General features: G+C 42.2%; 1 protein-coding gene and 1 long non-coding RNA gene across 2 annotated transcripts in view; one reads left to right on the forward strand and one right to left on the reverse strand.

Moving 5' to 3' along the window:
• The window catches only part of LOC143138692 (NACHT, LRR and PYD domains-containing protein 3-like), a 139,438-nt gene that overhangs the window by 83,151 nt on the left and 32,474 nt on the right, over positions 1–23,813 (forward strand). The window lies entirely within an intron of this gene.
• LOC143137527 (uncharacterized) lies at positions 21,759–23,506 on the reverse strand. The gene is made up of 2 exons (XR_012990004.1): positions 22,861–23,506; positions 21,759–22,347 (listed from the first exon to the last, which is right to left on the reverse strand). It is a non-coding gene; the product is annotated as an uncharacterized LOC143137527 (long non-coding RNA).

Below are 23,813 nucleotides of genomic sequence, written 5' to 3' on the forward strand. Positions count from 1 at the left end.
CTCGTAAATTGGTGAGCCATAGAATGTCCTAGCGTCACGATTATTATATTTCAAGATTCCAATCTATCCCACCTACTGTAAATATGAAAAGTTATTTCTACTGACATGCTTCCTGGTGACATAAAAACACAAATGGTTTCCCTTGATAAGGCTGACATAAGGATATAGGATAGGATTATAACATAGGATTATACTTTCCCAGATGGGTACCAATCCCTGACTGTCCTGAAAAATAAACAAAAACAAGATATAGGATGTATAGATTACAATGACAAATCAAGGTCTCAAAGGGTTAATGCTTCTTTCCAATTTTTTTTTTTAATTAGTGAGTGAGTGCACCCCCCCCCCCCCCCATCTCACTCCAAGCTGAGCTCAAAACTTGAGAACCCTGTTATGCGTGGTTGTGAGGTGTATGAAAAAATAGTTCCACAATAGCAAATAAGATGACTGGAAATCATATATTGTGCCAATATATTTGATTTTAATAATCAACGAACACCACTACCCACTCGGTGAGTTGCACAATTTTGAAAATGAACGTTAAGGGTTGTTTTAAGGATATGTTTGTGCATGCCTGTAGGCAGCTACTCTGAAGCAGTAAAGGCGATTCAAAACGAGTCAGAAAAGTCGAGACAGGACCAATCGTCAAAATGTCGGTGTTCACCACTCTAGTTCATCCAAAACAAACCAGAAAAGGGCCTGAAAGTGCTAAAAACCGTTAAACGGTTTAAAACCCTTTAAAGAGACACCAGGCAACGTTTTCGTGTTAATTACTCATCTTCGTAAGTCGGTATATGGTTAAATGACTCATTACAGGGCGAATGAAGACTCTCACGCCCGCCCCTACTGCCTGTAGGAAGAATATCCCGTTTGCAAGTTCAGTGTATCGTACCCGCCGACCGAAGCAGGATCAGTTTACATCCTGCATCCACAGCACAGAGGCAAGCTAACGAAATGCTAGCGATTGTTGCAAACGTGTGCATAATGGCAGAGCCGGCGAAGAAGCAGCAAAAACCCTTGACGGAAGATGCAAAGAAAAGAAAAAGAGCTTCAGACTGAGCGAGGGGGAGTTTCGTAGAGAAAAAGCATCAGGCTTGCCTGGTGTCCCTTTAAATTCCTCTGTCAGTCTAGACATTGGCAACTCAATTGGCAACTAAATTCCTCTGTCAGACTAGATATTGGCTACACTGCTTAAGCAGTGTGGGACTCCGAGCCATTTTCTGATAAAGGAGTGGATCATTTTTTCCAACCTTTTAACCTTTGACAGAGGAACTTCATAAACTGTCAATGGCCACATTAGCTGAGGCAATAAACCAAACTTCAGACACCACAGCTTGAGCTTACCTGGCAGCCCCGACTTGTCAATTTTTGCAATACCTTGCCTAGTGTCCTGTCTCAAGTCTTCAATCTGTGACTTATCACTGAGTGTAACAGAGGTCGTAATTCGTCCGCCGCTCACGGCCCTCGAACCCGCCACCTCGACACTCACCGGCATGGGAGTCGAACGCTCTAACACGGAGCTAAAAGCCCAGGCTTCCAACTCAGCGGTTAGAAGCATTCTTCAGGTTAGGGGTGTGAGGATTTACACGGGCAACTAGCACGCTAGCTCAGTTCGCCTCCGTTACACTCACCTCCCTAAATCCTCACTCCCATGATCCGGGTCTACGGCACCACTGTAACAGAGGTCGTAATTCGTCCACCGCTCATGGCCCTCGAACCCGCCACCTCGACACTCACCGGCATGGGAGTCAAACGATCTAACCACTGAATTAAAAGCCCAGGCTTCCAACTCAGCGGTTAGAAGCATTCCCAAGGTTAGGGGGTTGAGGATTTACACGGGCAACTAGCACGCTAGCTCAGTTCGCCTCCGTTACATGAGGCTTGCATCATACCACCTTCCGAGACTCTTCACTGGTTTCTCCAGAACTGTGGGAATCACCTCTTTATTTATAGCAAACTGCTTATCTATTACCTTCCCTTTAACAATTGAGAGACTCCTGGACTTACTTGGCTTCACCTTCATTCTGGCCCATTGCAGATTGCTATTTAACTTATCCAGCAACCTGTTGGTGCATGGAACGGTTGACGTCGAGGTTGTCATGTCGTCCATGAAGGCTCTAATCGGGGGTAGGCGTGGCCCTCCCTGCAACTTCTCCCCACCCACTACCCATTTTGAGGCCCTAATAATGACCTCCATTACCATTGTAAAAGCAAGTGGGGAGATGGTACATCCCGCCATGATTCCGATTTCGAGTTGTTGCCACCCTGTGGTGTACTCAGCTGTAGCAAAACATAGTTGAATATCCAGAAAGTATGCCTTTACTAGGCTTTTAATGCTACCTGGGATTCTGAAATAATCAAAGGCCTCCCACAACAGACTATGCTGTACTGATCCAAAAGCATTAGCCAAATCCAACAACACAACATGTAGGTCTCTCCTCTCTTAGTTTTGCTAACTGAATTTGGGGCCAAATCATGCTGGTATGCTCTAAGCACCTGGAGAAGCCAGGGATTCCAGCTTTTTGCACCGTGGTATCGTTAGTTTATTCCTTTCAAGGTAACTTGTCAATCTCCATGCCACCACACTGAAGAAAACCTTCCCTTCAACATTCAGTAGACTAATTGGCCTAAATTAATTAATCTCCACTGCATCCTTTTCTTTGGGAATAAATATTCCCCCAGCTCTTCGCCAAGCCTTGGGAATACTCTGCTTTTTCCAAATTATTTTCATTAATTGCCATAGACATTTTAAAACATCTGGTGCACTCTTATACAACCGGTAGGGCACTCCATTAGGTCCCGGGGCTGAAGGCCCTTGCACGTTTTATTACTTCTTGCACCTCTTTCCACCTTGGTGGACTATCGTCGCATTAGCTACTTAATTCACCAATAGTTGGGATATCAGAGGGAAGTACTATCTCTCTGAACCTCTTCCTATCTTTGAGCACTCTCTCTAAGTACTCTTCAAGCTTCTGCTTAGGTTCGAAAAGACTACCAGTCTTCTGCATTACGAATAAAGACTTAACAAATTTAAATGGGTCTTTATAGAATGCTAGTCAGCTCGTAATTTCTTCTTCCTATTTTTCCTAATATTTTCAGCTCTTCTAAGCACTGCCAACCGCTCCCTCACATCTGCCTGTAGACAGTCAATACCTTCCTTCTCATCATCTGTAGCTTTTCTCCACAGCTTCTTAAGCTGCCTCCTTTCCTTGATGAGTTTATCTATCTCCTGCTGGTGCCTAGATTTGAATACCTCATGTTGCCGTTTTGCCCTTATCTCAATAATCCCAAATCTTTCCTTACCATAGCTATAAATAATGTCTCCCATTTTCTCTAATTTGTTTTCAGCTGTCCCCTTGAGCTGACCCAGGATGCTAACCAAATCACTATTAACATCTTCCCATACTTTACCTTCTGCTGCGCCTGGCCATCTGACCCCAGGCCTAGGACCATTAATCTTCTCCCTCCTTGGCTGACTGGCCTCTCTTTCTGCCTCAGTGCTAGAACTTTCCTCAACAACAGGGGTGCTGATGTCCTGCGAACTGTGGGTTACTTCCTGTCACTGAACTTCAACCGACTGACTCGATGTACTTCTTAAGAAGTAGCTATCAATGCGGGGACCCTGTGTTCCCTCTACCAAGCACTTCTTTTTCTCTTGATGGATTTTCAGGTCCTTTAGACTTGTAACCTTCTGCCAACCACACACGCACATCTGCAACTTCTTCTCAGTTTTCTCTGATCTAGTGGCTTCCACAGACATGATAATCAGATAAAGAACCTGATAATGAGCAAATCGATCTTAGTGATACATTTATTGCTCATCCTGTGCCTCGACGTCCTTGTGGTGAATGACCTGCAAGGTCTGGGCCACTACCCACTGATCTGTGCGATAAATTGTTACACAGTTGCGAGCAACTCATTGTCAAACAGATGAATGACTTAGAGCTGTAGTTGGGCCTTAAAATTAGGCCGACAAGGCCTGAGCCTGACAGAAATCAACCCGAGCCCAAGACTGACAGCTTTTTAAAAGCCCGAACCCGTTTACAGCCCGACATAATTAAAATGTCCGCACGCACACAGCTCTTTTGCCTTTTGTGAAGAATGAGTCATTTGTACATTTTTTAACATCAAAAATATTGAAAGAGTCGTGGCTTACTGAAAATACCTCACATCATAGCCTGCCTGAGTACGTTGCCAAAATGCACTGCAGACTGCATGCGAATTAGCAAAATCAAATCTTGGCCTTTGTCAGAAGCGAATGAAGCAACGATATGATCGAAAAGCTGTCCAGCGAGAATTTAATCCTGGTGATCACGTGATGGTTTTACTTCCCATTCTCTGTTCGGCTCTTCAAGTATGTTACACTGGTCCTTATCGCGTTAAAAGACGTGTGAGCGATACTAACTATGTCATAGCTACGCCAGATAGGAGAAGAAAATCTAGCTTGTGCCATATTAACATGTTTAAGCGCTACTTTAAGCGCGATGACACACGTACAGTTCAAACGCCTACCGACATTAAAAACTCTAGTGACGGTGTAATCAAATCAGCAGTGGCACTATCCACTACTGGTGGTGCTGAAATTGTTGATCAACCTGATGCCTTTGTTCCAGCATCGCTGCTGAATAGACTTACTGTTCTGTCCTCGGAGGAGGGGGACCTTCATTGTCCTTCTGCTGAGGTGGTGGAGGCTAGCGTAGGGCTGGGCGATATGGACCAAAAGTCATATCCCGATATATTTAGGTTGAATATCGATATACGTTATATATCCCGATATTTTTTCCGCAAAGTTAGAGCTGTAAAATGAAATGTTCAGTCAAATATGAGTACCGTATTTTCCGGACTATAAGTCGCACTTTTTTTCATAGTTTGGCTGGCCCTGCGACTTATAGTCAGTTGTGACTTATATATGAAAAAATATATAATTGAACATGCTTTTAAATGTTATTACATATTAACTGACATGAACCCTACATGAAACATTACTGTCTAGCTGCGAGAGAGCGCTCTCAAATGCACAAGTTCTGTGCACTTTCAGTCAGAGATTAGTGGTTGCGCTATGCCTGAAACACACGTGCATACCTAAATCCTCAAATTACCGGTATGGGCAGGATTCTGTTTGGGCCTCAGATTCGGACAAATAAAGGCCAGTAATAGTTTTGTTTCAATTTAACTCATAAAAGAGCTCTTCTTAATATTTTATATTGTTGGTTGGTTTAATATTGTTGCCAATGAAAAGTCATTGTCTTACACCATGAGTCTCTGACACGTTGCTCTCAAGCTACCAGTTGCATGCCGCCCCCGCTTGCCAGAGCAATTGTTGCTGCCAGGCATCAGCCTACGAATTTTAGAAAAAGTAAATCATGCTTAATTAAAAAAATAACTAAATTTATGCTGAATAAGGTTTCCATTTCAGCACAACTCACATTCCATGAATAAATGAAAGCGGATGCCTTATCTCGCAATAAGCGGATGGAAATCCCAACACCCTTTCATACATGAAACTTAATAGTGAACCATCAAATACCCCACAGATTTCAGTGGTCATCAGTCCCGATATTTAGCAATATAATCAAACAGTAAGCCATGCCCCAAATAAAGGTGCTGTGCTTTGCGCAGCCTAAATAAAAAGACCCCAGCCATAATTTGAAGATTTACGATAGTCTGTCTCCTAAACATTCCTCACCCGTTATCTAGACATGTATGAAAACATTTGAAAACAAAACTCACTGCCATGTAGGCTAATATTTGATCGCTGTTTTGCTACTACTTATCTTTCACGTACTGAATACGCACACTAGAAAGTCAAAGTAGGCCTACTATGCGCTCCTTGTCTGTATCTGTCTGTTCACGTCCGCAATCGATTATAACGTTCCTCAAATGGAGAACACATCCATGTTCTCTCGCGTTATAGGCTGTCATGCTTCTGTGTTTAAAAAATTCCTGACAGTTCCTGATCGCTAAACGTTTGTTTTCCTTTCCTGTCGATCGCGGTTGATGTAGAAGCACCTCCCAGGCTATAATTTGACTTCAGCGATGAGAGATCGGGAGAGAGAGGCAAAGTGGTCCATGCGCGTGCGTGTGTGTCTCTGCATGGGGTTCAATTGAAGTCAGAGTTGGTCCGTCCAGTCAATAGTCCCGCATTCAGGCCGCTCCATTATTAGATTAACGTTATCAGACAGCGCTGTAACATGTGTGGGAATTTCTCTCATTATGATGGAGTTGTGGGACTTTTATTATTATGCTCAATACTTAATAACTTATGCGCAATACCCGCAATCCCGCACTGAAATTTAGGCTATGCCCATATTTTTTTCTCTCGCCCTCTCGGAGGTGGCCAGCCGATCAATTGTTCTGCTGCTAGCTTGTGCCAATATATCGTCCAAAATGCTCAACCCGTTCTCATCTCAGGGCGTCATATAAGGCCGTTTTGTCACGTCCTTCGGCGTTTTCTATCCACGCATATAGCAGCCTTTCGCGTGTAGGTGCACGCTCATGGCTTTCGACCAACTTCAGCGTAAAACCACGCGCGATGTTATTAGACGCTCTGGGCTTCACTCGTCATTAATTCACCACAATGTTGAACGACTGCACAGACGTAGGTTTTGAGCAACAACGAGTTATGTTTCCTCCATGATGATTGGCTAAAACAGGAGCTCATTAATCGTTTTTGATATAGGAGTTTATTGGCCGTTTTAACACCTTTATTGTGCGAGAGAGATGCTCGTGGCTTTCTCCAATGCAACCCACGGGCGTTTCACAGGACGCATTCGGATTTGGCCAAATTGCAATACAAGGGCGACATATCCGACGCTTTCAGCAACAGTGCGGACAATTTGGTTTTGTTTTAAATTATCCAGTAACTTTAATTTAAACATGAATGTGTGCTTGTTAGGCTTGGCCAAAAAACACAATAATATGTGACATGCCCATGCCATCTATTGCCTGCATAGAGGATTTGATTGGTCATTTTCAAAACCCTTATCGTGCGAGAGAGACGCTCATGGCTTTCTTCAATGCAACCCACGGGCGTTTCACAGGACGCATTTGGATTTGGCCAAATTGCAATACGAGGGCGACATATCCAACGCTTTCAGCAACAGTGCGGACAATTTGGTTTTGTTTTAAAATATCCAGTAGCCTAACCTTAATTTAAACATGGACGTGTGCTTGGTAGGTCTAACAAAAAAAAAAACACAATAACAGGTGACATGCCCGTGCCATCTATTGCCCGCATAGAGGAGTATATTGGCCGTTTCCAACACCTTTACCGTGCGAGAGAGAGATGGCTTTCTCCAATGCAACCCACGTTTCACAGGACGCTTTCGGATTTGGCCTTCAATCCAAGGGCGACATATCTGACGCTTTCAGTAAAAGCGCGGACAATTTGCTCTTGTTTCAAATTATCCAGTAACCTTAATTTAAACATGAAAGTGTGCTTGTTAGGCTTAGCCAAAAAACACGATAATATGTGACATGCCCATGCCATCTATTGCCTGCATAGAGGATTTGATTGGCCGTTTTCAACACATTATCGTGCGAGAGAGACGCTCATGGCTTTCTTCAATAAAACCCACATATGCGTTTCACAGGACGCATTCGGATTTGGCCTTTCTAAGAGCGACATATCGGACGCTTTCAGTAACAGTGCGGGCAATTTGCTTTTATTTTAAATGATCCATAATCTTAATTCAAATATAAATGTGCGCTTGGTAGGCCTAACCAAAAAAGTCAATAATATGTGACATACGAGGCTGAACTTGGCACCACATTCATTTCCGCGGGGGAAGACCACTTTCAGATCGCGGGGGAGTTAAGTTTCCGTTCCACCATAAATAATGCAATTTTCTACCTCGTCCACAAGGGGCCAGTGTTGACCGCAAATCCGCGATAACACAGGCATGTGCCTGTTGCAGATGAACAGGCATTGTTCACAGACGTTCAAAAGCCTGTATATCTTTTTTCTGTTAACTCTACTGCCTAATGTTTTGAGAAATGTTGCCTTTTGTGTTCTATTAAATAATTTGGTAATTTAGAGGGGGGGGGGGGGGTTATGTAGAGGGTGGCAGATTATGTAGTTTTTTCTTTATTTTCTGTGCTGGATCTTTTGATACATGTTGTGTTATGTTTTTTTCTATTAAACAATTTTGTTCATTTTACACTGGGGGGGGGGTTATGTAGTTGGTAGCAGTTTTTGAAGTTTTTCTACAGTAAATGTATTCCCTACGGCCTACATGTCATTTTGCATCGGACTTTTCAACACATTCTGAAACTACACTCTCTCCTCTTTCCAATGACACCCCACTTGTGAAATTCTATGGTTGAAAATGCCCTTTTTTGCCCCTCTGAAAATACAGTATATATTTTGTGAAATTGCAGAATTTCAGCACTTGAACAGGGACAGATAGCCTATGAAGGATTTTGCAAGGGATATTTCACCACATTCTGAAACTACACCTCCTCCCCTTTCCAATGACACCCCACTTGTGAAATTCTATGGTTGAAAATGCCCTTTTTTGCCCCTCTGAAAATATCATATGTATTTGTGAAATTGCAGAATCTCAGCACTTGAACAGGGACAGATAGCCCATGAAGGATTTTGCAAGGGATGTTTCACCACATTCTGAAACTACACCTCCTCCCCTTTCCAATGACACCCCACTTGTGAAATTCTATGGTGGAAAATTGGATATTTAGCCCCTCTAAAAACAGTATATATTTTGTGAAATTGCAGAATTTCAGCACTTGAACAGGGACAGATAGCCTATGAAGGATTTTGCAAGGGATATTTCACCACATTCTATAACTACACTTCCTCCCCTTTCCAATGACACCCCACTTGTGAAATTCTATGGTTGAAAATGCCTTTTTTTGCCCCTCTGAAAATACAGTATATATTTTGTGAAATTGCAGAATTTCAGCACTTGAACAGGGACAGATAGCCTATGAAGGATTTTGCAAGGGATATTTCACCACATTCTGAAACTACACCTCCTCCCCTTTCCAATGACCCCCCACTTGTGAAATTCTATGGTTGAAAATGCCCTTTTTTGCCCCTCTGAAAATATCATATGTATTTGTGAAATTGCAGAATCTCAGCACTTGAACAGGGACAGATAGCCCATGAAGGATTTTGCAAGGGATGTTTCACCACATTCTGAAACTACACCTCCTCCCCTTTCCAATGACACCCCACTTGTGAAATTCTATGGTGGAAAATTGGATATTTAGCCCCTCTAAAAACAGTATATATTTTGTGAAATTGCAGAATTTCAGCACTTGAACAGGGACAGATAGCCTATGAAGGATTTTGCAAGGGATATTTCACCACATTCTATAACTACACTTTCTCCCCTTTCCAATGACACCCCACTTGTGAAATTCTATGGTTGAAAATGCCTTTTTTTGCCCCTCTGAAAATACAGTATATATTTTGTGAAATTGCAGAATTTCAGCACTTGAACAGGGACAGATAGCCTATGAAGGATTTTGCAAGGGATATTTCACCACATTCTGAAACTACACCTCCTCCCCTTTCCAATGACCCCCCACTTGTGAAATTCTATGGTTGAAAATGCCCTTTTTTGCCCCTCTGAAAATATCATATGTATTTGTGAAATTGCAGAATCTCAGCACTTGAACAGGGACAGATAGCCCATGAAGGATTTTGCAAGGGATGTTTCACCAGATTCTGAAACTACACCTCCTCCCCTTTCCAATGACACCCCACTTGTGAAATTCTATGGTGGAAAATTGGATATTTAGCCCCTCTAAAAACAGTATATATTTTGTGAAATTGCAGAATTTCAGCACTTGAACAGGGACAGATAGCCTATGAAGGATTTTGCAAGGGATATTTCACCACATTCTATAACTACACTTCCTCCCCTTTCCAATGACACCCCACTTGTGAAATTCTATGGTTGAAAATGCCTTTTTTTGCCCCTCTGAAAATACAGTATATATTTTGTGAAATTGCAGAATTTCAGCACTTGAACAGGGACAGATAGCCTATGAAGGATTTTGCAAGGGATATTTCACCACATTCTGAAACTACACCTCCTCCCCTTTCCAATGACACCCCACTTGTGAAATTCTATGGTGGAAAATGCACTTTTTTGCCCTTTGAATATATAGTATGTATTTGTGAAATTTATGAATTTCAGCACTTGAACAGCCATACTAATCTCAGGAAGGATTTTGCAAGGGATATTTCACCACATTCTGAAACTACACCCTCTCCTCTTTCCAATGACACCCCCTATATGAAATTCTATCGTTAAAAATGGCCCTTGAAAATAAAATGTATTTGAGAAATTGATTATTTTCAGCACTAGATTTGGTCTAGACTTCCCATTTGTCATGGGAAATTTATTTTGGCCTATTTTTCTGATTATACATTTTCAGCACTACATTTGGTCCCTATCACTTAAAAGTCATTTGCCACATTTCTGTCATTTTTGCGGCCATTAGTGTTTCTACCATGTCTTATTGGGCGGCAAGCATTGAAACTGCGTAGGGACCCTATAGGGCTAGTAGGATTTGTTATTATGCTTCTTTCTAGTGCCATGGGAGTCCATGGCAGTACATACAAATGTACATAGTAAAATGCTCAAACTTTGCACACTTATTCTACTCTGGCCACTTATTCACTTCAGGCCACTTTTCACACCTATATGTATCTCCACAATTGGAGATACATATAGGAAGAAACCTTGAGTGGATACAAGACTCAAGGGCCTGACCTATCTGCCTAGGGTCAGTTACAGGGCAGTAAGGTCTGTACTGTATACATAAAAGAATGAATAGGTTAGTTAGGTGTACAGAATAGAACACAACAACCTGAGGTATGTTACAAAGAGGTAAAATGGTTACATAACCAGTACGATGTATGCATGAATCCTATTTAGTGTCAGGAAATTCAAATAGTCCAATGTAGGGCATGTATTGTCCATAGGGATTAGAAATTGTCATATGTCAAGTACTGGGTAGCTAGGCTGCACGGGCCAGGAATCCAGACAAGGGGACTGCAATAGGCAATGGTAAGTTTTACGGCCAGCTCGTTCCCAGACCGAAACATAAAGAGGGACACGGACAACAAGGTTCAAACCAAATATATTAATTTATTAAAGTAAAGCACAAGGTTACCAATAGCAAAATGTCTAGGGGGAAATGAATGGGAGTGGTGGCGTGCGTGTATGAGTGTATGGATGTATGGATGCAAAGAAGCTAGTGAAGTAGGCCTAAAGACAAAGAAAGAGAAAGAGATGTAGAGTTAGAAATGAGGGGAGTGAGCAAAGTGTGAGAGAATCAAAGTGAGTGCCTGCAAGAAGTAAGAAAAATGCCTAATCAGAAAAATAGGGAACCCCTAATATAGCCCCACCCTAACCATAGGTGTAATCAATGAGGGTATTAGCCCAACCAGGCCCAGCCCTGCCCGTGCACTGACAGGAGAAGGCCTGAAGGGGCACAGGGTCATCACATAGGGCAGTCATAGGGATGGGACTTCAGGTGCGATGAGGACCAAACACAAGGATGGCTGATGACTGGTAATAGTTTATCTCACAAGTGAGGTAAGAGGGAAGAAAGAGAGATAAATAGTAGGTATTACTATAAGTCATGATGGTTAGTATTAATAAGTATATCAATGTATATAGTGTTATACTATAGAGACAAAAGGCAAGAGAGGGAGAGAAGAGGGAGTTGAACTTGCCTAGGAGAGAAGAGGGAGTTGAATGGCAAGACAAAGACAAAAGGTAAGAGGGGGAGTTGAGAGAGAGAAAGAAGCAGAGTTGTACGGCGTGACACATGAAAAGTCCATGACAGCGCTATGCTACAGCAGCATACCTAAGGCATGGTGAAGGGTAGTCAGTTGCCACCATGACACGCATGACTAGGGCACCAGTCACATGAGGACACAGCAGAGGTGGTCCATTCCAATAAAAACCCGGAAGTTCCACACTACACCATACCTAACTATGGGAGGCACTAAAGATGTATGTTTTAAGTCTAGACTTGGAAATAGGGAGGGTGTCTGCTAATAAAATTGATGTCTCACACATTGTCTCTCTCACTCACTCACTCACATTGTCTCACATTGTCTCACACATTGTCTCACACTGTCTCACACATTGCCTCACTCACTCACACATTGTCTCACTCTCTCACACATTGTCTCACATTGTCTCACAATGTCTCACACATTGTCTCACTCTCTCACACATTGTCTCACACATTGTCTCACTCGCTCACTCACACATTGTCTTACTCTCTCACACATTGTCTCACTCTCTCACACATTGTCTCACACATTGTCTCACTCTATCACACATTGTCTCACAATGTCTCACACATTGTCTCACAATGTCTCACACATTGTCTCTCTCACTCACTCACTCACACATTGTCTCGCACATTGTCTCACACATTGTCTCACTCTCTCACACATTGTCTCACACTGTCTCACACATTGCCTCACTCACTCACACATTGTCTCACTCTCTCACACATTGTCTCACATTGTCTCACAATGTCTCACACATTGTCTCACTCTCTCACACATTGTCTCACACATTGTCTCACTCGCTCACTCACACATTGTTTTACTCTCTCACACATTGGCTCACTCTCTCACACATTGGCTCACTCTCTCACACATTGTCTCACATTGTCTCACACATTGTCTCACTCTATCACACATTGTCTCACAATGTCTCACACATTGTCTCTCTCACTCACTCACTCACACATTGTCTCGCACATTGTCTCACACATTGTCTCACACTGTCTCACACATTGCCTCACTCACTCACACATTGTCTCACTCTCTCACACATTGTCTCACATTGTCTCACACATAGTCTTACTCTCTCACACATTGTCTCACACATTGTCTCACTCGCTCACTCACTGTCCCTGTTCAAGTACTGAAATTCTGCAATTTCACAAATACATATTATATTTTCAGAGGGGCTAAATATGCAATTTTCCACCATATAATTTCACAAGTGGGGTGTCATTGGAAAGAGGAGAGAGTGTAGTTTCAGAATGTGGTGAAACATCCCTTGCAAAATCCTTCATGGGCTATCTGTCCCTGTTCAAGTGCTGAAATTCTGCAATTTCACAAAATATATACTGTATTTTCAGAGGGGCAAAATATGCAATTTTTCACCATAGAATTTCACAAGTGGGGTGTCATTGGAAAGGGGAGGAGGTGTAGTTTCAGAATGTGGTGAAAGATCCCTTGCAAAATCCTTCATGGGCTATCTGTCCCTGTTCAAGTGTTGAAATTCTGCAATTTCACATATATATACTGTATTTTCAGAGGGGCAAAAAAGGGCATTTTCTACCTTAGAATTTCACAAGTGGGGTGTCATTGGAAAGGGGAGGAGGTGTAGTTATAGAATGTGGTGAAATATCCCTTGCAAAATCCTTCATGGGCTATCTGTCCCTGTTCAAGTGTTGAAATTCTGCAATTTCACAAAATATATACTGTTTTTAGAGGGGCTAAATATCCAATTTTCCACCATAGAATTTCACAAGTGGGGTGTCATTGGAAAGAGGAGAGAGTGTAGTTTCAGAATGTGTTGAAAGTCCGATGCAAAATGACATGTAGGCCGTAGGGAATACATTTACTCTAGAAAAACTTCAAAATCTGCTACCAACTACATACCCCCCCCCCCAGTGTAAAATGAACAAAATTATTTTATAGAAAAAAACATAACACAACATGTATCAAAAGATCCAGCACAGAAAATAAAGAAAAAACTACATAATCTGCCACCCTCTACATAACCCCCCCCCCCCCCCCTCTAAATTACCAAATTATTTAATAGAACACAAAAGGCAACATTTCTCAAAAAATTCGGCAGTGGAGTCAACAGAAAAAAGATTTACAGGCTTTTGAACGTTTGTGAACAATGCCTGTTCATCTGCAACAGGCACATGCCTGTGTTATCGCGGATTTGCGGTCAACACTGGCCCCTTTTGGACGAGGTAGAAAATTGCATTATTTAAGGTGGAACGGAAACCTAACTCCCCCGCGATCTGAAAGTGGTCTTTCCCCGCGGAAACGAAAGTGGTGCCAAGTTCAGCCTCGTCTTGTTGCATCCCTTCGCTTGGTTCATAATAACCCAAACAATGACAGACTTCTTTGTCTCTTCCATACATTCTTTAAATAGATAAAGAACGCTTCCCTCTGTTTATGCTTGATTTACATTTGTTTGTTTGTTTGTTTTTGTCTATTGTATTATTTGTTTTCGGTGACCGTTGTCTATGCGTGTGTTTTGTACTGCAGTTTCTTTGTTGTAATTACTGTAGGCTACTGTGTGTTGTTAAGCACCAATAAAAAAAAGGGAGGTTTTTGGCATCATTCCCGCGCTATACTCCGGAGCAGTGTTTTGAAGCACTAATGTTTCGCAAGCTCGAGACGTGTGTCGGGACTGTGTGTCGAGCGACCCATCCCTACTAGGCTATAGACCATTTAGGTATCTGCGGACATCTGCACCTGGATACAAACACCATCAGGTGGGTTAGGCAGGATTGGCGTGCAGTGTTATTTAACAAAATGCTATTTCCGGGTAAACGTATGCTAACTGCAGACAGGGCAAAGTTTAGAGCACTGGCAACGTGTTTATCGACCACTAGTCGCTTTGTGTTTTCCTTACGGCTCCTTCAACACATTGAATCGCCTGCAAACAAGGTCTGTCAACGTTCAAAACAACTAGTATTGCTGATCCTAGCACTTACCACTCGTCTAGAACTGACATTCAACTGTTTAAAATCAGCACTCACTGATGCAGTAGGCCTATTAGGCCTATTCTTACTGTAGCCTACTGTACCTTTTTTAATTGTCCTATAATTGTTATTAAACTGTTTACCATGTTAGTCGCTTTGGTTAAAAATGCGTCAGCCAAATGTAATGTAATGTAAATGAAATGTTAGCCGTGCTGTGCACACGATTGGAGCCACAGAATCAGCCTCCGCGTAAAGAAATAGGGGAAACAGCCGTCTCGCTATCCGGAGAAATAAACTTTGGTCACCGCTATTTACCGATTTCCGGCTCCCATTGACTTCCATTGAACACATGTAAATAAAACGTAAATTATGTGCTCAAAGTAACGCCGGTGGAAACACACACACTCCAAAAAGCAACCACATCTGACAGGTCAGTCTTTATGGAGGGCAAAACGTATTTAATATGGAAACCAGTATGTGACAAAAACTACAGAGTTGAGCAGTAAACCTCAGTAACTCACCTCTGATGTGGTAGTGTTGGAGTGGAGATTTGGATGTGACTATAGGACACTAGTATTGGAGTGGAGGTTTGGATGTGACTATAGGACACTAGTGTTGGAGTGGAGGTTTGGATGTGACTAGAAGACACTAGTGTTGGAGTGGAGGTTTGGATGTGACTAGAAGACAGGAAGTGAAGGAACATTATTGTCTGAATGTGTATTTTACATCTGTTTTTTTATGATATGCATGATTTTCTTCTTTTATTATAAATTGCATCTCCTCTCCTCCTCTCCTCTTCTCTTCCTCTCTGTAAGTTGGTTAGTAATGCAGTTGGTTTGTCTCTGTTTTGGGTGCTGGAGGGATTTGAATATGGGATCAGTGACTGAATGCTAAACATCCCAATTCTCCTGTCCTCCCCTCAGCTGTCCTGTCTTCCTCTTATTTTCTCCTTTCACCCTCTCCTCTCTCCTTTTTGCATCTCTCTCTCCCTCTTCTAATATCTCTCTCTCTCCTTATCTCTCTATCTATCTCTCTTTCTCTCTCTCTCAACTGACAGACAGATGCACACCATACTTGAGCTGATTATTACATGCACATACTATACCGCTGACCAGTGTGTGTGTGTGTGTGTGTGTGTGTGTGTGTGTGTGTGTGTGTGTGTGTGTGTGTGTGTGTGTGTGTGTGTGTGTGTGTGTGTATTGATCAGTGGGGTCTTTCTGAGGGAGATATGAGGACACTCACCTTTTAGTGACATGTTGTGTTAACAGTGTCCAGCAGGGGGCGTCAGGCACAGAGTCCAAGAGGACAGACGAGATGCAGAGGGACTCTGTAGAACACAGGTGAGATCATGGATCAGGACATTCTGTCAGGCAATCTCCAAAACCCTCTACAAAACACCTCTGCTTGGTCAGATTTAATTATGTTGATTTCAGAAGCCCACTAGAATCAGGGATGGTCTGATACTGATACTGGGATTGGGCCGATACTGGGCCCATATATTCATACTCGTAATCACCAATACCACCCAACCGATGCCACCTCATTACACCGTTAGCCCTTAATCATAGTAGCTTAGCTGCTGCTCTTAAGAAACTACCACTGTGCTTCATGTAGCCTGCTCGGGGATAAGTCGCCTACAAAACAAACTGTGGAGTTTCCGTTTCAGTAGATTAATCTAATTTGAATAGGGTTTTGTTAACTCACATTTTGTCAATTTAACTGAGAAATATGTTACCCTTTCCTGCCTCAACTCCAGACCGTAACGTAACGTCATTATATGCTCAAAGACCGAAGACAGCACCCAATTCACTTCAACTATATGTCATAGGACAGGACATATTGTGCGAGAAATCACCACTGTATTCAATGGCCAATAGCGTAAACAATGCATAAATCACCTTCACTAAATCTGCTTTGGCAGCGATCAGTAAACGAGCTGTGCGGCAGTAGCACTAGTACTCTCTCACATACTTGCTCTCACTCGACCCACACACTAAAAGCAGCCACACCACCTTTACAGTCTCTACAGTCTAGGGTGATGGGTGATCATGTTTGTGAGAGAGTGCAAAATAGTTAATAATTTGTTTAGTGAAGATGTAGACAGTGCCAGTATGGAGGCTTGTTTTAGACAAAATTGTTTATTTATTTTTGGTTTGAAATATCCTGCTTATATTTTATTTGATATTCATTATTATTTAAGTACACAAATGTAATGGTATCGGTTCATCCCTAAGAATGGCTATTCTGAACAGTGCATTCATTGTTACTGTAACTTAATGACATTTATTCTGTTTATGTGTTGTATGCAAAGGAACCCGTATTTCTTAATAATGAGCATATGAGTCAAATAATCTCTACTGTCTGCCAGCCCCCTGCAAACCATCTCTCCATGTATGCCAGTGTGTGTTAGTGTACAATCTCCCTGCATGTTCACATTATGTTCCTACTGAAAAAATGACATTGCAGTATTAGCCTTTTTACATTACATTACTTACTACATTACAGGGCTAATGTAGGAATATTGTGATGATACTTTGTTAACAACGGAGGTGTATTTGTGATTCTGTCATTGATCCAGATGGACACCAGAGGAGGCAGAGGTCCATGAGAAATTCAGATCTACACTGAAGAGCAAGTTTCAGCATCTGGTTGAGGGAATACCTAATCAGGGAGAAACCAGACTCCTCCATGAGATCTACACAGATCTCTACATCACAAAGGGGGGAAGAGGGGTCAATAATGAACATGAGGTCAGGCAGATGGAGAGAGCATCCTGGGGAGAATCAGCACAAAACAGACCAATCAAATGCAGTGACATCTTTAAACCCTTATATGGACAACACAAACCCTTCAGAACAGTGCTGACAAAGGGAGTGGCTGGCATTGGGAAAACAGTCTCTGTGCAGAAGTTCATCCTGGACTGGACTGAAGGAAAAATCAATCAGGATGTCCACTTCATATTTCCTCTTCCTTTCCGAGAGCTGAACCTGATGAAGAACAAGAAACTCAGTCTGGTGGAGCTTATTCAACACTTTTTTCCAGAAATTAAAGATTCAAAAATCTTTACCAGCTCAAGGCACAGAGTCATGTTCATCTTTGATGGTCTGGATGAGTGTCGACTTCCTCTAGATTTCCATTCTAAGCTGAGTTGTTGTGATGTGACAGAGCCAGTCTTAGTTAACGTGCTGCTGACAAACCTCATCAAGAAGAATCTGCTTCCCTCTGCTCTCCTTTGGATCACCACCCGACCAGCAGCAGCCAGTCAGATCCCTCCTGAGTGTGTGGACCAGGTGACAGAAATAAGGGGATTCAATGACCCACAGAAAGAGGAGTACTTCAGGAAGAGAATCAGTGATGAGAACCTAGCCTGCAAAACCATCACACACCTAATGTCATCCAGGATCCTCTACATCATGTGCCACATTCCAGTCTTCTGTTGGATTTCAGCCACTGTGGTAGAGAGAACATTTGAATCAGAAAAAGTAGAAATGCCAAGAACTCTCACTCAAATGTACACTCACTTCCTGATCATTCAGACTTGCATCAAAAAAGAGAAGTACACAGAGAGAAAAGAGATGGATGAAGAGAGAAAAGAGACAGATGAAGAGATGATTTTCAAACTGGGCAAACTGGCTTTCAAACAGCTGGAGAAGGGCAATCTGATCTTCTATGAGGAAGACCTCAGAGAATGTGGCATTGATGTCACAGAAGCATCAGTGTACTCAGGAGTGTGTACTCAGATCTTCAGAGAGGAGTCTGGGCTGTACCAGGGGAAAGTGTTCAGCTTTGTGCATCTGAGCATCCAAGAGTTTCTTGCAGCTTTATATGTGTTTCTCTGTTTCAGAAACAGAGAGAGAAGCATGTCTGACCAACATCAAACCTCTCAGCTCTCTGCCCTATTCAGAGCTGCAACACTGCATGATCTACACAAGACTGCAGTGGACCTGGCCTTACAGAGTAAGAACGGACACCTGGACCTTTTCCTCCGCTTCCTTTTGGGCCTGTCACTGGAGTCCAATCAGAATCTCTTAATGCACCTACTGCCACAGACAATACGTCAACCACAGAGCTCAGAGCAAACGGTCCAGTATGTCAAACAGAAGGTCAGAGATCAAAGAAATTCAGGCAGAAAGATCAACCTGTTCTACTGTCTGAATGAGCTGAATCACCATGCTGTAGTGGAGGTGATTGACAGGAGCTCAGGAACTCTGTTTGTAGACACACTCATACCAGGAGAGTGGACGACTAGGAGATTTACATTTAAGATTCCAGAGGAGCAGCTGGATGAGTTTGACCTGCAGAAGTACATAAAGACACCAGAGACTGATCAGACTGAACTCCTCAGTCCAGATGAAGTTCTTCAGAGGCTGGTTTCAGTGGTCACATCAGCACTGTAAGTTAACCTGTAATCTGGGACATTGTGTGTACAGGACACCCTATGATCAGGGCCACCACAATGAATATCCTGTAATCCCAAATGCCACTCTAGTAATGATTTTAGAGCTAATTTTTAGTTTAAATTGTATTTTGTTTGTGATGTTTGGAGTTGAGATTTGCAACAGTTTAGATAATGCAAGTGTCAAAATCTAGTAGATTCTTAAACCCATGATACAGTGAGGTGAGAAAGCAGATTTTATTCAGTGGTTTTGTTCTAGTCTGATCTTGTTCTAGCCTGATCTCCACTCTCCAAAGACTTTATCACATCATCAGTAGCCGCAATCCAGCCGCATCATCAGTAACCGCAAATACTGCGATTACACTCTGATCACGGATTGGCAACTGCGCGTGCAATATGCGACATCACCAAAGCCCTTATCAGCGTGACTATAGTTGCCTTCTTCAAAGTGCAGTAGAGGGAGCTACTTGTTGAAAATGAATATCTTCATTACCTTTTGCTAGATTATTGTCCCTGGTTCCTAGTTCCTTTCTCTTACTCCCCTGTGCTGCTACTCTCGCTGGTAACGTTGTTGACTTCTCCAGCTGACTATTCTCAACAGCCATTCACTGCATCTTTCGCTGAAAACTTCATCTATCCCAGTGTTTTTCTAGCCTGGGTGCCATTCCGAACTTAGTCCCGCCCACAACGTTTGAGGTCGGGAAGTTCGGTCTGGCATTGATCAATAGTGGCGCGAGTATGCTCGCCCAAATACTGGCGGGCCAATCAAATGGTCAGGGCGGGCTTTATACGATGATGGACAGATGCTCAACAGTAACGTAATCCACCACGTCACCAAAGAGCGCTTGGGTTGAATTCGTTTACAACAACGATGGCTGCCGCTGGAGAATTGAGATGTGTAGATTCTGCTATCAGGTCTGTTCTAGAAGATATCGACAGCGAATTAATTTTAAAAGAGGAACAGAGTAACGGGATCAAGGCATTTGTTGATAAGAAAGATGTTTTTTGCCGAAGCAACTGAAATGGGCATCACGGCGATGCAACTCGGCGTGCACGACGAGGTGGATATAGCCAGCGGTCGTTGCCAGATCCTTTTTTGAAGCCCGGAATCCTGGCTGCTGAACAACAAGTGGAGGGACATGCTAGGCTCCGATGTTTTTCAAGCCAACCTAATTGGTATCGTGATGGACGAAGTTCATCTAACTTACAAATGGTAAGAGAGTCTAACTGTCTGACTTAGTAAATAACTCCCAATGTCGTGATATGAATCCCATGTTGTAAACATAGTAGCCTAGGTATCGTTGTACGTTCGCTAACTCAGACTTGGTACAATCATAACGTTAGTGTGATTGTAGCGAACTAGCTGTTAAAACATTCTAATGTAGGTTACTGTTTTATTTCTATCAGTGGTCAGGCTGCAAAAGGGCAGAAGGGCATTTGGGTGTTGCTTTATGTACTCAAGCACCATACCCATATTGGTAGGCTAGTCACTGTACCCCTTATAAGTGATGTATTCTTTTTAGATGTCAGTACAGTCATTAAAAAGTACTAAATGATACTACTCATAATTTCTTATTTTTACTGTTACTTATTGGTTGCTTTTTGTACTGCTATATATTCCAGGTACACCTGTGCTGACATTGACCGCTTCTGCTGATCGGGAATCCAGAGCCAGGGTTATGAAACAGCTTCAGATGGACAATCCAATAAATTTGGCCCTGAGCCCAAACAGAACAAACATCAGAGTGGGTCTGATTAAAGTACCTGGCCATACACTGGAGTGCCTACACTGGATTGTGAGGGATGTTAGTACAAAGCTTGACCCAGCAGTTAAGACGGTACTTTAATGGAGTCACTAGTTGTCTGCGGAAAGCTTTGTACTGCCATTTTGAGGAACACACCACATCTGTTGATCTAGGACATCTGTGCTGCACTCACTGCCATTCTGTTTGTTCTTGTGAACGTGAAGGTTGTGGGGAGCTAATCCCCAAATATGAACACTTTCAAGGGGAGGTTTCATCACACCACAAACACAGAATAGTCACACCTAAGGGCACACTTTTGATCAGGGAACTGTTACAAACTTACAGGAGTAGTTTACTTCAGGACCATAAAAACATACCACTTTACACAGTCGACACAGCCTGCACTGGTTTTGGAGATGAACTCATTGATCAGTTTTAGAACAGTGCACACAGATATTTGACCTGGACTTCATTATCCATAATCTCCCTACATACAAGCTGGAACATGCAAAAGAGATACTATGAATTATGCATGAGGTTTTTGATGACATCGAACAGAGTCAAACTAATTTGTTTGATGACTGTGTTGTTCAGGATGACCGTGTTCAGGTTGACATGGATTACACTGGTTACTTTGATGACGAGGATGAGGATGATAAGATACAATCATCCCCAAGTAACTTGGAATCAGGCTTGTCAATGTTGAAGATCTCAGGCTAGCTTCAAATTCAGGCTCAAATTTGTGGCTTCAGGGTCCTGTTGTTGTGCAAATGCCTTTTTTTTTACCTCTGTTACATTAATATTTTTGAATAAAATTAAAATGGTTTATACTTCTCTACTGGTTGGTGATGTTTCTGCATTTAAAGACAAACAATAAGACATTTCAATAAAGATTTTTAATATCTACACATAATAGGTAATGTTTGAAGATATACGCTGAACTTTGAACATACAACCAATAAGAAAACACAAAAATGTTTTCAAGAATGTGGATACTACTAAACTATTATATGAAAACAATTATTTACATTGTCATTTACGAAAACAATATTTACAAATTACCATCACCATTTACATTTCACATTTACTTAATTATTTAAATAGGCACATTTTGCCAGTCCATTATTTTCTCCTGGTAATTCAGCTTTGCCAATAAGTTTCTCTTGAAATTCGGGAATGCATGAGACTGCCTGCCTGGGTGATTTTTGTTGGGAAAGTTGTGTCTCCCTAAAAACGTTTACCAGTGTTAAAACGTCCTGTTCTCGGGCCACATGATGAATGCCAGCCGGCCTTGTCAGCTCCAGCTCTGTGTCCGTTTTGTCCATTAGCTCTTTGACGATGCCAATGGACCTACTGATTCTGGCTGCTGACATTTCTGACATGTTTGGTCCCAATCCTCTCATAAATGATTTGAGAAAATTGTTTAGGTGTTCCAGGTGGAGGTCAAGTGGATGGAAAATGGGTGACAACCTGAAATATAAGTGAACACATCAGTGTGAAGAATTACAGTATAGCCTAATAAGTATAACGTGCATTGACAATACATTGGAAAATACAGACTGTTAAATATGGTGACACCAGATGCAATTGCTGAGCAGGTCAGAGAAACACTGCCCACCCCCCACAGAGGTGCAGAGCACAGAAGTGGGGGTTGGATAACATGCTAGTCCATTACAAAATGAAGTTTCTACATATTGACAAAGTGACAGAGGCCAACTTACACATCAGGTACAAGTTTATCCTGGTAACATTTGCTCACACTACACTGAAATTCGGGCTGGCTTCCAGAATACTAGGCATGTCAAAATATGACTAGATGATTTAATCATAGATAGATTTCACGGAAATGAGGAGTGTGGGAATGCACAGTGTTTATCACATTGGACAATAATCACGACTCACTATTAACTCATGTGAAACGTGGCAATCGAGGTTATTCTCATAGTCATATCATAAGAAGTAGAAATGTATTAACAAGCTTACCTCTGTAATGCTTCTTCGCGTTTTTGTACCGGTTGGAGTTGACGGATTGGGGCAGAACTTCTTCAGAGTCCGGGGCGTCTCTGATGCCTCAGATGAACACGGTTCTTCAGGCTGGTCTCCTTCGTCTTCTGTCCATTTTTTAAACACGGGCATGTCGCGTTCCAACCGTGTTATAAAGTTCTGACAGGACCGACAAATGCGATGCGATTTGTTTGCAGTGTTGTGGAGTTGTAATCCTAAACGGATAACTTGATCGTATATGCATTCACCTTTACTGTTTCTCTCAAAAATGAGGTTCGTGTGTTGAACTCCGTGTATCCTTACATTATTTTTACAACACCTGCGAAAATCGCTCACATTTTCTTCTTCTAGCGTGCAGTTGAGTTCTGTTGACATCAACTATGCGTCGCTTAACATACGTCACACACTCCGTTGCTCTGATTGGTTGTAGGTCTATCCAATTGAGTGCAGAGGCATTTTTTTTCCTGGTTCGTTTGAAACACGCCCCATAATCACAGCTCTATGGAGCAGTATCAGACTCAAATTCTGACTAGAATTGAGTATGACTACGTCAGGCTAGTGTTTTTCAACCTTTTTTGTGCCACGGCACACTTTTGACACTTAAAATGTCCCACGGCACACTAACATCCTGTGAGAAGAAAAAATAAACATACCATAGCCTAAAATAATACACAGATATGGCCTTATTATGGCTTCTATACAAGACCTGCTCAATAAAACAAGCACCCTCTGTTTCATTTGTAGGTGACTATGGGCCCTATCATGACATTCTAAAGTGCATCGTCACTCGTCAAAAGTCTATTCAAATTTAGTAGGATGTCCAGTTCACATTGGGAGGGGTTTCGCTATCAAAAGTGGAGCGCATGGCGTAACAAGGTGTTCCTAGGTCTTTTAATCAGTCATATGGGTGTGTTTGGGGCGTAACATCATTT

Source organism: Alosa pseudoharengus, unplaced genomic scaffold (genome assembly GCF_046254945.1).
Source record: "Alosa pseudoharengus isolate Yale_2024_CS ecotype anadromous, Long Island Sound unplaced genomic scaffold, YU_APseudo_1.1 YU_APseudo_1.1_scf_21, whole genome shotgun sequence".
Classification (NCBI taxonomy): Eukaryota; Metazoa; Chordata; class Actinopteri; order Clupeiformes; family Clupeidae; genus Alosa; species Alosa pseudoharengus.